The sequence below is a fragment of the Pinus tabuliformis genome, chromosome J (genome assembly GCF_031772625.1).
Source record: "Pinus tabuliformis cultivar Carrire ecotype Pingquan chromosome J, CPIR1, whole genome shotgun sequence".
Lineage (NCBI taxonomy): Eukaryota > Viridiplantae > Streptophyta > Pinopsida > Pinales > Pinaceae > Pinus > Pinus tabuliformis.
In genome coordinates, this window is record NC_142295.1 from 329,262,564 (window position 1) to 329,278,109 (window position 15,546).

The following is a 15,546-nucleotide window of genomic DNA, read 5'->3' on the forward strand; positions in this document are numbered from 1 at the left end:
CATATAGGGTTTAACTGCCTGATAAGGGTGGTTTTCTCTCTCCTTAGCCTGGAAAAGTGGTAACCAATTTATTGGATCGGGTAGAGCTCGGCCCAAACAACTTACCGCCTTTGGCCCGCCCGAAATCCCGCTTATATCGTGATTCTCCTTTGTATTTAAAAATGTATTAGAACATTGAAAAGCCCCATAAACAGGCTTTATCAAACTTGAAATCATATATAACAGCATTAGTAAACCCTTTCGGGTTCGTAATATCACATCGGGCGTATTTCCTTTGTAACTGATTCATTTGGTGAAAAAACGAAATACAAAGGAAATTGACATTTTCTGGACTTCAAAATATATATAATATCGTCGATAGCCTTGTCGAGTCCGGCTTATCGCATTGCATATATGTACATGGTCCCGCTCCTCTATGTAGCTCCGATGTGACTTGTCGCAATCGCATATCACATGAGCCTCGGTCCATTGGTAAGCACTCCCATGTGTTTCTCCGATGTGATATTGCGAGTCAACCCAGGTCATCGATCTGCATGGATCGATGGTCCCTATTGACCCTGCTAATTGCTATCACGTTTTAAGTGGAAGTTTCCAATAGCCTCTCGATGGCCTCTGCCGATTGTGATTTGCCGATTGGATCTAGACTATTGATCAGTCAGATTCGACGACTGCTATGCACTGTTCCTTTTGACTGCTGATAAGCCTGTTTTCACTGTTTTCTTCATTTTTTTGGCTACTGATAGTGTTTTCCGACTTTTTGGAAAGTTCTTCTCATGCGATAGTCTCAAGTGTTTGAAGACTTAGAGGATTTTCTAGGATCCATTTGGATCACGCATTACCACTAAAAAAGGCTTTTGAACCACCAAAATTTGGTTTTTAAGTATCAATCAAGTCAGGATATAGCTTCCACACTTGTCTAATCTCTATCCATCTTGCACTGCTTGGCTTTGAACCTTTGAGTCCAATCCTCAGGTACTCAACATCCCCACTACACGTAGTTCTCACCTTCCTGTCCAGAACTGTATCTTCCTGCAACTCATTGAGATATTCAAGCAACAGATCATCAATAGAAGGCAACTGACTTTGCTCTTCGGGATCTTCAATCAAAGAAGGTTCAAATAGTCTCAAGTTCTCTGCATTAAATACTGAATAGATGTGCATGTAAGCTGGCAAATCAAGGTGAAAGGTGTTCTCACCAATTTTCTCAAGTATCTTGAAAGGCCCATACCTTATTGGCTTCAACTTCTTTCCTTCACCTTGCATTCTATCTTTGCTGATGTACAGCTAGACTTGATCATGAACTTGGAAGCTATGATCAATTCGATGCTTATCATGCCTTGCCTTGTACTTGGCTTGGTTCTTTTCCAGCTGTTCTTGCACTGCCTGGTGAATTTCTTGGATCTGTTCAATGAACTTAGTTTCTTTGTCCACATCACTATGTCCATGAACTGTTATGTCTTTACTAAACACAAAATCCAAGGGAGACCTTGGTATGAAACCAAAACAAGTCTCAAAAGGAGATATTTTTGTAGAAGAACGCTTAGCACGGTTGTAAGCATGTTGCACATAACATAAATGTTCATCCCAAAGCTTGGGATGCTTGCTGCAATAACCCCTGAGCAACTGGATCACTGTCTTGTTGACTACCTCTATTTGGCCATCTATTTGTGGATAAAAGGTTGTGCTCTTCTTCAGTCTAGTGTCCATCAACTCCCAGAGACTTGACCAAAACTTCCCAACAAATCGGGAATCTCGATCAAATACTATGGAAGTGGGTAACCCAAAATGCACCAAGACATGCTGAAGGAACAACTTTGTTGTTTGTTGAGATGTAATCTACTTGTTACAAGGTATTGAAATGCACATTTTGATGAACCTGTCCACAATAACATAGAAATAGTCATGACCTTTTCTAGATTTTGGCAGCCCCCCAACAAAGTCCATGGAAACACTTTCCCAAGGATGAGAAGGAACTAGAAGTGGAGTGTATAAACCTAGTTTTCTATTGCTAGACTTGCTTTTAGCACACATGGTATACCCTTTAATATATCTAGAAATTGTTTCATGCAGTCTTGGCCAATAACAGAATCTTTGCAATTGTGCAACTATTTTACTCACACCAAAATGACCTAATATTAAAGAAGTGTGTTCTTCTTGGATTATGTTAACTCTTTCAGTTTGAGGAATGCATAACTTTCCCAAATCATACAAGAGTTGGTCCTTAACATGATAATCCAAGTCTTCTACTTGTTTTCCATGACTTAAAGTTTCATATACATCTTTAAAATCTACATCTTGAGCATATTGTTCAATGTAGCTTTCATGCAATACTAAGTTATGCTTAAGTATAGTAGATCCATTTATGCTTGGTCTAGACAACATATCTGCAACCTTATTGTGTATGCCTTTCTTATATCTGATGACAAGATGAAATTGTTGTAGAAAACCCATCCACCTATAGTGTCTTGATTGCTGCAATTTAGTTTGTGAGTGAAAATATTGAAGTGGTTGATGCTCAGTATGTATAAATGTTTCTTTCCCTAATAGGTAATGTTTCCACTTTTTCACACTCTACACTAATGCATACAATTCTTTATCAAATGTGGGATAATTAACTACTGCAAAATTAAATGTCTCAGAGTGATAACATATGGGTTTACCATGTTGCATCAACACTGCTCCCATGGTATAGTCACTAGCATCTGTTTCAATCTCAAATGGTCTTTGAAGATCTGGCAATGCTAGTACTGGTGCTGTACTAACATTTTCTTTCAAGGTATCAGAGGCTTTCTACTGTTTTCCTCCCCACTGAAACACCTTGTTCAATCTTGTTAAAGCATGCAAGGGAGCTGCAATCAAGGAAAAGTTAGCAATAAAATTTCTCCTGTATTGTGCTGCTCCTAGGAAGCTCCGAACTTCTGTAGCAGATTTGGGTTGAGGCTAGTTCACAATGACTTCAACCTTAGAGGGATCTATCTTCAATTCACCACCCCCTACAATATGACCCAAATAATTCAAAGATGTTTTCCAAAATTCACATTTTGATAACTTAACATAGAGATTTTCTTTTTTCAAAACATCTAGAATCTGCTTTACATGCTTCAAATGTTCTTGCCATTTTTTACTGAAAACAAGAATGTCATCTAAATATGCAATTACAAAATCATCAATAAAAGTCTTGGGTACATCATTCATTACTCTCACGAAAGTGGCAGGAGCATTAGTTAAGCCAAAAGGCATAACTAGCCACTCATACAACCCTTGCATTGTTTTGAAAGTAGTCTTCCATGCATCTTGTTCTGCTACTTTGACCTAATGGTAGCCACTACACATGTCTAACATGGAAAAGTAAACAACTTCTTTCAGCTGATCTAATAGATTATCTATGTGAGGAAGAGGATAACGATTCATGATCATTATTTTATTCAGTGCTCTGTAATCAATGCACATCCTCCACGAACCATCTTTCTTTCTCGCCAACACGATTGGAGATGTGCATGGTGATGTGCTTTGTCTTATGAACCCTTTCTTGAGTAGCTCCTGTACCTGCTTCTTGATTTCTACATTCTCTAAAGCGGACAACCTATGCATTTCGATGTTAGGCAATGAAGCATCTTACTGCAAATGAATATCATGTAGAATTTCGCTCTTGGATGGCAGACCTTTAGGTTCTAGAAATAAGATATCATATTCTAAAACAACTTTTTCTAAATCAGATTTTTGTTTAGCATCATAGCCCTCAAATACATTGGTCTTATTAGGGGTCTTTTCCTTTACAACCATTAGTAAAAATTGCTTGCATGAGTTTACAATTCTTTTCATCTGCCCTGAGTTAATGAGAGTGTAGTTATTTTTTAGCTGATGAGCTCTTATAATATATTCTATTCCATCTTTTGTAAGTTGATACTTATTTTCAGCTCTATAAAAAATGACTTTTCTATCATACAAGTAAGGACTTCCTAAAACAATACCACATATATCCAAGGGAACTATATCTAACTCAACCTCATCTACAAATGCTGACCCAAAAGCAAACCTAAGTTTACATTGTCTAGTCACTTGTAGGTTGGCTTTATCACATACCCAACATAATGTATATGGCTTCTTGTGAGGTGTGGTTAGTAGTTCAAACTTCTTTACAATTGCTTCAGAAACAAAATTTACTTGTGAACCACTATCAAATAAAGTATCAATCTTTTGATGCTTGGAAATAACTCTAATATGAAAAATCTCATGTCTTTTCCTCTCATTTTCTTCATTATCAATAGATTGTGTAGAATTACTAGTAAATGCTTTAGAATTTTTACCTTTTATACCTATAGTTGTGACTATTGTTTCATCACCTGAGTCTGACCCCAAATCTTTCTAAATAGCAGCATCAGTATTCTTCTTCTTTCCATTAAACGTCTTGGGTTTTAGCTCCGGATGCAAAGACCAACAGTGTTCATCATCGTGTCCACCCTTCTTGCAGTGAGTGCATGAAGGTTTGTCTTTCTGTACAATGTTTGTCTTCCTCTCTTTCCATTTCTGCTTCCTGTTTTCCTTTTTCTTTCTTGCAGTGGGTTTTGATGATCCCCCAATCTCTAAGTTCACATTCTTGCCTCTAGCCTCTAGATGTGTAGCCTGAACTGATACCTCATCTACGCTAGTAGGGTTAAACATGAGAATGGTGTGCCTCAAATAGCTATGTAGACCACCTATATACTTCAACAAAGTTTCAGGTGAGTCGAGGGAAATGCCTAGAATTAAAGCTCTTTTTCTAAATTCCTGGGTATACCTCTGTACACTTTGCCCATTTAATTGGTGAACAGCTTTCTAGCTCATCATGGCTTGCTGCATATAAGCTAGTGGATAGAATTGTTTTTTAATGGCAGAAACAAATTCACTCCAGGTAGAAAGAATTTTACCATGCTTCTTCAAATCAGCTTGGGTCTTACCTTCCCACCACACTAGGGTAGTAACTCCAAAGCAAAGGCTGGCCAACTATATCTTTCTCCTTTGTAAATCGATGTTCTGCACTCTGCAATACACATCAATCTGTCTAATCCAGTTATCTATATTTTCTACATTTAATTCTCCATCATATATTGGCAAATCAAATTTTACATCTAATTTAATCAAAGGGCTAGAAGGAGGTGTTGATAGATAAGGCTCTTTTCCTTTCCCTTTGTCTTCTGAATGGCCATCTAGAAGAGGTTCCTCCATTCCTTTGTCTTGTTTGGAGATTGAAGTATCTTCACTTTGACCTTTCTTAAATTCTCGATACATCTCTTCTACCATGGCTCTCATGGTCATGAAACTGACCATGAACTGAGAGTATGATTCCAAGGGAGTTTCTTCTGCCATTTTTCTCCTAGGATAGACTCTTCCTATTTCTGGGTTAGCTTCATCCAGTTCTCCTTCTCCTGATTTGAGCTTTGACCTAGTTAGCATTCAACAATCCAGCACAAGCTTGTCTAACCTTAGCAAACCTAAAGCTCTGATACCACTTGATGTGAAAAGAGATCTAAGACAATTATTAAGGTATTACAGACTCATGTGCATGGATTTTCCTATGTTACTTTGTGCAATGGATCGATAAGATTGTGAAATACATAGACAACGGATTAGTAAAAGAAACATAATAGACAACACACACAAACACAACAAGTTTAATAAGGAGTTCACCCAACACTCTCAGGCTACATCTCCTGGTCTAGCCTTCAGTGGTGACCTCTCTATTATGTCTTCAAAATAGAGTTTTACAACAGTGAGCTCAATTTGAGGCTCACTCAACAGATACAAAACAATAAGGCTTGACTTGGATCCCTCAAGTCTCTTTTGAGTACATAGACTCTCCTTACAACTTGGATCCCATAAGTATCTTCTGAGTAAATAGACTCTCCTTACTAACTCTCTGTCTCTGTTGCTCTGTATTAGCACTGCTTGCTCTATTTGTTATTAATTTGTGGCTTTAAAGCCAATCAACACTATCTGTTCATTGCACCTTCTTGAGCTCTCTGGCTTCTCGATCTCTGTCTGCTCAGATCCCCCTCTGAGTGTTAGCAATCATTGGTAAATTCTTTCAGGGATGGTGGCCACCTATTCCATAATGGAATGGGTCATCGGGCCTTTAAGATCCTTCGAAATCATTGTTTTCTGCTTATACAACAAAACACTATAAAACACGAGAAAATATGCCAAATCACTGTTCATCAGATTTGAAATGTTATAGATCCGCCTTATAACTCCTATCAGATTTGCTTATATACTGATATTGCATATCCACCATTGATTTGGAAGATCCAAATCCAATGGATATGGTTCATTTCAGGCGGCCCTTTCATACAGGGGTTAACTGCCTGATAAGGGTGGTTTTCTCTCTCGTCAGCCTGGACACATGGCAGCCAATGTATGGGATCGGGTTGAGCCCAGCCCAAACCACTTACCACCTTTGGCTCGCCCGAAATCCCGCTTATATCGTAATTCCCCTTTGTATTTAAAAATGTATTAAAACATTGAAAAACCCTGTAAACAGGCTTTATCGGACTTGAAATCATATATAACAACATTAATAAACCCTTTCGGGTCCGTAATATCTCATCGAGCATATTTCCTTTGTAACCCATTCATTTGGCGGAAAAATGAAATACAAAGGAAATTGACGTTTTTCGGGCTTCAAAATATATATAATATCGTTGATAGCCTTGTTAGGTTTGGCTTATCACATTGCATATATGTACATGGCCCCGCTCCTCTATGTAGCTCTGATGCGACTTGTCACAATTGCATATCGCATGAGCCCCGGTCCATTGGTAAGCACTCCCATGTGTTTCTATGATGTGATATCATGAGTCAAGACAGGCCGTCGATCCGTGCACTTGATCGACAGTCCCTGTTAGTCTTGCTAATCGGTGTCGCATTATTTTAAGTGGCAGTTTCTGATAGCCTCCCGATGGCCTCCGTCGATTGCGATTTTCTGATCAGATCTGGACTGTTGATCAGTCAGATCCGACGGCTCCTATGCATTGTTCCTTTTGACTACCGATAAGCCTGTTTTCACTATTTTCTTCATGTTTTTGGCTGCTGATAGTGTTTTTCGACTTTTTGGAAAGTTCTTCTCATGTGATAGTTTCGAGTGTTTGAAGACTTAAAGGGTTTTCTAGGATCCATTTGGATCAAATTCCAAAGGACCTCTTCTTCAATCCCACCAGTTGACTGCTACCATCTTCTTTAGGACAAGGAGTCCAAGGCTTCTCTACATCACCCCAAGTGTGTGCATAGTGCTTCACTCCCTTCCAGGAAGTCCAAAATCCATTGTAATAGTAAGAAAATAATAAGGGGTATTCAATCAAGTCTTCCTTTAATGTTTCTTAAGTATTAGCCTCTTCCCAAGCTATCCAAGGCTCCAAAGTCTTTTATCTCAACCCACAGACTCCAGGGGACCCAAGCTATTACAGGGCTCCATAGATGACATCCCAACCCATAGACTCTAGAAACCTAAGCTATTACAGGGCTCTAGAGACCTTGTCTCAACTCACAGCCTCCAAGGACCCAAGTTGTTACAAGACTCCATGGATCCTATCTCAATCGAGATCCTCTGGGGAACCCAAGTTGTTACAGGGCTTTGGAGACTAGCAACTCAACCCAAAACCTCCAAGGAACCTAAGATATAATCCCCTTCTCTTATGTTCTCCTCTGCACTACCTATTGATAGAAGCAGATTTATTTGTTTCTCTGATAATGAAATTATTTCCTCTTATATTGCTTCATTCAAAAGGTTGCTCACTTCCCCCTTTCTGAATGCCCCTGCTGCCTCTTTTTCATTTTCTGTAGGGATTTTTCATCCCCGACCTTTCTCCCTTCCTATTCTTGCATTTACTTCTCCGTCCGTGTTGCCCTTGAATGCACAATCTCTTTGTTGGATCTCTTGTCCCTTCTTCTTTGTTACTATTTTTCAAGCAACATTGGATTTTTACCTTCTATTACATCCCATTGAAATTAAGAATGATTTCATCAATTCATGCATTAGTCAACTTTTAATTGTTGTCTAAGAAATTTAGGTTTCTTTCTTTGCACAAGAAAACATCAATCATTTGAAGCAAGCAATCCTCCTCCCCATCTCTGGAATTCGTGTCCCTTTAACTCAATCCCATTTTTTTAATTTCACAAATTTGTAAAAATATTTAGAATTCCCTTTATGAGAGAACCATGGGTGGGGTTGTCACTATTTTCTTATGGAGTGGTGAGTTCTTTCCAGTGGTATCTAGTGAAATAAGAGGAGGTGGTAGCCTCTAGAAGATAGGAGCCTGCACACTGGTAAGAGTCTACATTAGTGCAAGATGTAATAAGATTTTTTTTATAATAATAGAAGAAGATAGAGACAACAACAACGTTAGTTTTTCCCATTTGGGTTTTCCACATAATCTTTGGTGTCCCTATGTGTTGATGTATTGATGATGTGTTGCATTCTTATGGTTCATATGACTTATGATTAAATGTTTCTCATGGTTTATTTCTATTGCCTAAATCTACTACATAATGTGTTGTGAATTAAATGATGGTTTAGTTAACAATATAAAAAAATTAGTAAAATTACTAATTGCATGAAATACTGATTCAACCCCACTCGTAGTATTTCTAACATCAAATACTTCTAGAGCACATCTAGCATTTTCCAAACTAGTAGTCTAGATTTCATTCTTGAGCTCCATTTCCAGAGTTAAATTTGAAAACTAATAATACGTAATCAAACAATGAAGTTTGAACATTTAGTGATTGTAATTATAACATTACACATTGGTGCCCATTTTTGAGTAATTTTGACATTCCATTAGAGCTTATCACTTTAGGGAGTTTCCTTTGGATACCTGTAAGCTCAAGTTCCTTTACTTCTAAGGTAAATCATATGAATTTATCTTGAAAATCAAATTTCCAAATGTACCCATATCAATATACATAATATCTGACAATTAAAATACTAAATTAATATGGGTACTATTGGAGTTAGATACTCTTTTAGTCATTATGGGGCATGCTTCAATGCCTTTTATATTATTGTACAATATCATATGGTGCTCATTAGTCAATTCTATCAAGTTACTCTTGTGTCATGTCATTAGATGTTCAAGGGAAGTCTAAACCTTAGTTGGACATATGCATTCCTTGTTGATCTTTTGTGTCAGCCATCCCTGTGTCAGTTATATGTCATGACTTCATTCATTTACATAATCTCTCGGTTTCTTTCAGGTTAATTAATGGGGGACATGCCAAGGCCCTACTTATATGGACCTTCTCCTCAATGGGTATGGGTATTCATGCTAACAAGTTAGAATGTGGAACTAGGGTTTCTCTACTTTAAATAAGGAGGTAAAAATGGACTATAATAAATCGCCCCTAATGGATAATGTTAGAAGAGAAAATGATGGACGAAATGCATTACAAAAACATATATCAAAATGCAAGGATGGATCCAATACCACTAGATTATGGTCACACTCATAACCAAGTCTCAATCATAAGATAATCATCCTTGAGCTAGGAAAACCCATGCCCGACATAAACAAAAGCTAAAAATGGACACCAACCATATGCTGTGAATCCATGACATAAAATCATAATACATGGCCACAATACATACACAGTAGATCCATGTAACAAACTAAAAAATCATATCCGCCATCAAAATCCAATGTGTACCTATGTCACAGTATAGATTAGAAGGACTACACACACATAAAAGAGAGATTCCCTAGAGTAGCCCTCAAAGTACATAAAATGATACATAACTCCAATGAATATTTTGAATGGTGCCATATAAGAGTGAGATTCCCCTATCACAAGGTCTTCTACTCAACCTTGATGGTATGAATCTACATGTGAATAAATGGGTTGATGTCGAGCATGGTAGAAATCATCTCATTACCAATGAGTGAGGCATATTATTAGTAGATGAGACGGGACACACCAATGTTGAAAATGGACTCTAAGATACATAGCACAACACACACACATTGAATAAATGTGTTGGTGTCCAAAACTCATGGATTTCGCTCACTAGGAATCGATGAGGTAAACTCACTATCAACTGCATGGAAGCCTTCCACTGAGGTATGCAAGCTCCAAGGTACTACTAGTTCTTAGATAAAACCCCTATATAACGAGCTAAAGTTGATAAGAGATTCATCAAAGGAGGGCCTTAATGTATCCCCCATCAATCAAGATAGAATAGATTGAATGATGAAGTAAATTAATGAATCCATGTGGTACAATTGACACAAGGATGGTCGAAAAAAAGGTCAAAAAGGACTGCAGATGGTCGATTGAGGTTTATACTTCCCTTAAACTTGTAACTACATCCCATAAAAGTGACGTGGTAAAATTGACTAATGATCACCATGACGTATTGCGCAACAATGTAGGAGACATTGCAGCATGCAAATTAATGTCTAAAAGAGTAACCAACTCCATTGTACCCATATCAAAGATAATTCTTTACATACTATTGTTAATAAGGAGTGCATGTGGAAACCCCATGATAAGACTAACACAAGTAATTGTGAGACTTCTTTTATCCATTTTTCCAAAGATTTTAATAATGTTGAAGATAAAAGTGTCAGTTCTTCACACACTAGAAGTAGTAAATAACATGTGTTGAGGATAATAGTGTTGTGGCATTAAATCTCAAAATATTTCAAGATGAGTTGGTTACCCTACATAATTGTAATTATGACTTGAAGTAAAATATATTGATGGTTCCTTGATCAAATTTAAAATGAGAAAGCATGCCATAGTAAATGAATACTAAACTTGATACTCTTAGAAATCATTAATAATAGTTGAGAAATAACAAATTTAATTTAGTGGTAATTGTTCAATAACTTGGATTTAGATTTATTCAATATTTACTGCACTTCTTATATAAAAGAAATCTAGATGTAGTCTATGTATGAATGTTGACAACATTTAAATTAATATGTATGTGATTCATATTGATACATGAACTAGTCATATTATAGTGTTACTTCAATTGAATTCTAAACAATAACACTTTCCAATGAGGGACACATAAGTTTTCAACCTTATTTTAAGTTCAGGCTAGAGTTGTGAGTATGATAACGTGTATAGTGGGATTTTCATGTTTAGGTAAAGTGGGAATTTATAGCCATCCTCATTATTAATATAAATTCTACTTGTTGACTTCTATTGTAGGTCATTTCCAAATCAAGCAAGGTATTCATTCTATTGCCTTGCCTCCACAACATATACACTATTTATCCCACCGAAGTATTAGGGTGCCCATTTATGTGTATAAGTCACCAGAGAGTGAAAACCCTAAACCCTAAACTTGAAATCATTTAGAGTTGTTAGAATGCTTGAATATACTAGAGATATATTTAGTCATTTTGTGGATGAAGAACAAAGGAAAATAAATGTTTGAGAAAAATTAACTGAGTTTGAGAACATAATGAATCAATAAACCTTGACAACTAAATTTGTGGGTATACAAGATCCATTCGACCAAGAAGATGCACCTAAGAGAACATGTAAGAACCAAGATGCTAAAGAATTGATCTTAGCTGTAAGGGAAACTATGGTTACTATATATATATATATCTAGACACACACACACACACACACACACACAAGAGAATTCATCCTCTCTCTCTCATAGATTGAGAGTGAATACAACAATGTTCATAGGCACCTAACTATTACAACAATATTTGTCACCATCATGTCACTTCTATGAATTAAACCTAGATGGGGGAAATAACAACCATTCTTCCCAAACATCTTAGATAACACCAATTATATCTATAAATATATATATATATATATATATATATATATATATATATATATATATATATATATATATATATTGATAGTTGGCATATTGTTGATAAGTGAATTGTGTTAGGATGCATGATTATTGAATATAGAATATTCTAAAGTAAAGAAATAAGAATGTTTCAACAATAAATATGTCAAATTGTTTACAAAAAAGTCAGAATCTTGACTCTAATTGAAATACCAAAATCTTACTTTCAATTAGATATAAGATTGCATGAAAGCAAAAGATGTTCAAAGTATAAGGTGTGAATACTTAAAAAGTTGGTTAAAGACCATGACACCATTAAGAAACAAAAAAATTTCTTCCACATAAAAGATGAGAACATATTTGAAATGTTCGTCATTAATTAATGACTTCAACTTGATAACTAAGAAAGCCTCCACATTAAGATGGTAGAAATTAAAAATACTTTTGTTGCTAAGTGTAAGAGTACAATAAATATTCATTAAAAAATATTAGAATATCAATTAGTAATTTTGTCATGTTCAATGTTAGATATAATTCCACTATTGAAGAATATTTCATCATGTTACATGACTAAGAACATGGAATAATTCACATTGGTGTTAAAAAGAATAAAGTAGAAAAAAAAAAATGTCTTTATTAATGATTAGATTGACAAAAAAAATGTATTTATTAATGATTAAATTGAAAAAATCATGTTTAATGTGAGAAATTTGGACAATGACAAACCATGGAGCAATTACCTTAGTTGTATAGTGAATTAGATGTAGGGAAATATATAATATATTCATTTTTTCCAATATATTTTAAGTATAAATATGAATAAATAGTATTAAAATTATAAAAAAAAAAAACAATTTTATAATTATCAATACAATGAATTTGTTAATAGAATTTTTTTCAACAATAAAATATTAATAAATAAAAACCAATTTAGACAAGAAAATAAATGACCAAGACGAATATGTGGGAGATTTTTATTCTAAAAGCAACTTCTGTAAGTACACAAATACACATGTTTTCAAATTACAATATAGCAGCATCTAAATAGAATGTGAATGTGATACACATCTATCTTGCATATGTTAATGAGACCATAATAACATAACCATTGCATATGCTAATGAGACCATACTAACATAACCATCCATGGCCATGCCTATTCAGGGATTAAATTAATTTGTTTATTTACTTGGTTATTCAGTTAACTTATTATGAAGTATGGCAACAAAAACATTAAATTGAGAGGTTTTCTAAAACATTAAAACAGAGTAACCAGGTAGGTAGTTTACTAATACATAAATTAAAATTACAATATAGCAGCATCCAACATGAATTGATATGGGAATGCCTTATAAGTAAACTATTTGGCTCTAAACTAACTATATATCAACACATAGTCAGTCTTAGATAAAGAGATAACCTTCGACTGCATTTATTCTTTCCCATACCTGCCATGCAATAACAATGTAATTAAGCAAAAGAAAAGAAATTCATGACTTCTTTGTGCTATGAAAAGAAATCGAAATATATGTGCATATAGTGCACTGAAGAAAAAGCAGTTGGTCTAGTGAAGTTGCCATTACCTGGTGCTATAAGTTGGTCTACTTAAGGTTACTTAAGGTTCCTTTACCGATGTTGACTTCGTTGTCGCTGCAGGCGTCGCAGGCGTTGTTGCTGTTCACCATGTTGTTGTTGCCGTTGTTGATTTCGTTGCCGCTATTGGTGGTGTTGCCGCTGTTGTCGCCCAGGATGGGATCGCCGTCGATGTGGGTGTTGGGGTCAATGACGTCCTTGTCGCCGCTATTGCACCTGTAGTCGACCATGTTGTTGTTGCCCCCGAAGTTCATGTTATTGCCGCTGAGTTTCACCGGATACTACTTCTGCAAGAAAACGCCTTCAGTTCAACTCAATATGATATCTGACCCAAGAAAAAATATACAACAATACCTATGTTACACCAAATATACAAATAGACCTACAACTGGAGGCCAAAGTTACCCCAAATATACAACCATACCTACAACTGGAGGCCAAAGTCTGTAAGCAAGAGGTGAGAAATATAATGGTATAGCCTGCCTTATATAGAAGCAGTCAAACTCTAAACTCGGATTTGAAAACGATCTACACTCCCAACCAGGGTCACCAGGGTCAAATTTGCAAACATCTAGACTCGCAACCAGGGTCAAATTTTGAAGTTTTCAGTGCATGTGAGGATCATTTGATTTTTCATGTATTAAATTTACAAGAATGTTTGATGTTCAAGAAAAATTCCCATTCCCACTGATGTTGAGAAAGTCTTATAACGAGAATGACATGATCAATCATGCGAAGTCCAACATCACGAGGATGACATAGATCAAGGATCCATATGGTGGACGCCCTATTTACACATGTATGAAATTCTTGGCGCAAGTGGGCAGACGAGTGAAATTCTTTGCCCTATTCACACATGTAACTACTCCAATTTATTCGTGCAATTATTCGTGCAATGGGGCAGACTAGTTATTCCTTTTTAGCCAAAATCTTTCATGCAATTGGACAGACCAGTTATTCATTTTTAGCCCAAATCAAAAATATATATTCTATATATATTTTTGACCAGACCAGGTACTTGGTTCTATGTCAAAAATATATATTCTATTGTATGGAAAAGAAGGTGCAAAAAGATGTCATTTCTTAGAATCACCACTCTCTTTTTTCTCTCCAAGAAAGTGGAAAATGATGTCATTTCTGAGAATCGTCACTCTCTTTTCTCTCTCCAGCCCAAAAGCGAAGAATAATTAGGATTTTTAATAAATTTATGGATAAGGTAACACAATTTTGTTATTAATGGATTTGTGCATTAGGGTTTTACTCCAACATTCACAGAATTTTACTTTAGTATCCACTTTAATAAGAATCTTGGCATGTACTAAGAAATAGAGGGAATATTATATATTTTCAATAATAGTAGTATATTTGGTTGTGGTTTTGATGAGAAATTTTTATTATCTTGTGTTTTTATGAATTTTGAGAAGCACCAAATCATAAAGTTATTAGACTAAATAAAAAGCAATGGATTAAATCATGTCTGATTTACATGTGCTTAGAGCCCTATAAACCAAGTAGACTCTCTTCATGGTTTTTATAGTGTTTTGATAGAATTATCACTATTAAGAGTTGGTCTTGGGGTTTATTGTAATTTCTTCTTTCTAAATGAAATATTCAATGAACATGACTTCCATGATTAAAGATAATTATGATTTGCTCAAGATAGAAATCCAAGACTCACGTATATACAAAATAAATACCTAACATGTATGTAAGAATCATAGTTATGTTTCTCATAGTGTAAGTTTAATTGGCCAAAAATATTTTCCATCATTCCTAAGATAGCTTCATCTATATTTTCATCATCATCATCATATCCTAGTGTGACAAAAATCACCAAAAGTGCTTCTCTAGAAGGCTTTTGGAAGATAGAACCTTGGAAAGGAAAGATAATTTCAAGAAAAGGGGCTCGTTTTGGGAGGTAGTAAGCAAATAGGTGTTTCACTTGAATTGTTGTTAGGGTTTTAAATATTGTGATCAAGGATTTTCATTGTCCAAGTGTGCAACATCCTAAGAAAGTATTGACATCTAAGAAATAGATGTAGTAGTTACAAGAAAAGTAATTGGAGAATAGTATAGGGAAAATTTTAAGGAGTGGAGTTTAACTTAAAATTTAGACACCTTGGTGAATATTATAGCCTCTAATATACAAA